Raw genomic sequence first — 1,981 nt, 5'->3', positions numbered from 1 at the left:
TGAGTGGAAGCCTCAGCCAGCCAGGGCAGGCAGGAAGCTTGGCTTCCTCCATTGCCGGGACAACCAAGCCTCCTGCTTTCTCCAGCTCTGTGGCTGCCGGCCGCCATCTTGGTTGGGTTAATTCACATATAATCGCTCTGATTGGCTGGGGGGCGTGGCTTGGGGCATAGTGGAGGTGCAGTCAATTTGCATGTTTCTCTTTTATTATATTAGACTAGAGGTCCATTGCAGGAAGATTCCTGCAAGAATAGGGCTTTGCTCCCGTCTCTGCCATTCCTACCCCACCCTTCTCTGCCACTCCTACCCCACCCGTCTCTACCACTTTTCTCCAGCCCGTTTCCGCTACCTCGGCTCCATTGTTTGGCTTCCTTCTACAGTGTCTTCAGTCTTCGCTCCCAGCTGGTATATGCAAACTAGCCGCCATCTTTTTTGGCAGTTAATTTGCATATCACTCTGATTAGCCAATGGTTGGTATAGCAAAGGTATGGTCAATTTGCATCTTTGTCTATTATTAGATAGGATTACCTAAAGTTTTACATATGCCTCCTTTTTCCCCAATTGACCCCCCCAGCCATTTCCACTCTGGGTAAGCCCCCACCACCCCAGTGCCTATGTCCATTGGTTATGCTAATATGCACGCATTCAAGTACTTTGGTGGATCTCATCCCCTATCACCCCCTACCATTTATCTCTGGATCTATTCTTGTTCATCAAATTATGTTATTATTTCCCACATCTGAGTGAGATTATGTGATATTTATCTTTCTCTGGCTTATTTCACTTAACTTAATGCTCTCCAATTCCATCCATGCTGTTGGAAATGGTAAAAGTTCCTTTTTTTAGCAGCATAGTATTCCATTGTGTAGATGTACCACCGTATTTTTGTTTTTATTTTGTTTTATTTTTTTAATTATCAAAATTTTAATAAGTGAATAAGATTTTACATTTTTAATAGTTCTTTGGAATTTATTTAATGAGATTTGAGCTATGGTAACATGTGAAATATAATTAATGATAGCATATGTTGCAAAGTATATTAACTTTTTTCCAACACACTTAATAAAAAAAAAATGCCAAGCTTATACAAAATGCAAAAAGAAACCTCTGAAGTTGTTACTCCACCCTCCCATAGCTAAGTTAAAGACAAAGATACAAATGACCCCTTCTAAATATCACTTTATATGGTCATTTTAGCACCCTAAGACCTTTAGCCACAACCACATTCAAAATAACTGGAAGTACTAAATTCATTCTATACACATTCATGTTAAAAGCAACACTTTTCAATTATTTTTTAATGTTTTATTGATTAAGGTATTACAAATGTGTTTTTATCCCCCCATTGTCTCCTCATCCCCCCAGTCTTGCCCTCACCCTCAACCCCTTTGTCTGCATCCATCGCTTACACTTATATGCATGCATACAAGTCCTTTGGTTGATCTCTCCCCCTTACCCCCGCCTTCCCCTACCTTCCCTCTGAGGTTTGAGCATCAGATTGATACTTCTCTGTCTCTACATCTGTTTTTGTTCACCAGTTTATGTTGTTCTTTATAGTCCACAAATGAGTGAGATCATGTGCTATTTATCTTTTTCTGACTGACTTATTTCACATAGCATAATGCTCTCCACTCCATCCATGCTGTTGCAAATGGTAGGAGATACTTCCTTTTTACTGCAGCATAATATTCCATTGCATAGATGTGCCAAATATTTTAATCCACTCATCTGCTGATAGGCACTTAGGCTGATTCCAAATCTTAGCTATTATAAATTGTGCTGCTATGAACATAGGGGTGCATATATGTTTTCTGATTGGTGTTTCTGATTTCTTGGGATATAGTCCTAGAAGTGGGATCACTGGGTCAAATGGGAGTTCCATTTTTATTTTGTTGAGGAAACTCCATACTATTCTCCACAGTGGCTGCACAGTGGCATTCCCACCAGCAGTGTATGAGGGTTCCCTTTTCTTGGCATCCTCGCA

At 40.4% G+C, this 1,981-nt stretch overlaps 1 protein-coding gene across 1 annotated transcript in view; it reads left to right on the top strand.

Annotated features, from left to right (window-relative positions):
• COL4A6 (collagen type IV alpha 6) overlaps positions 1–1,981 on the top strand; it is a 111,866-nt gene that overhangs the window by 12,587 nt on the left and 97,298 nt on the right. The window lies entirely within an intron of this gene.

This window comes from Myotis davidii, unplaced genomic scaffold (genome assembly GCF_000327345.1).
Source record: "Myotis davidii unplaced genomic scaffold, ASM32734v1 scaffold215, whole genome shotgun sequence".
NCBI lineage: Eukaryota > Metazoa > Chordata > Mammalia > Chiroptera > Vespertilionidae > Myotis > Myotis davidii.
The sequence above is the reverse complement of the archived record's forward strand: the minus strand, read 5'-3'. Positions and strand labels throughout refer to the sequence as shown.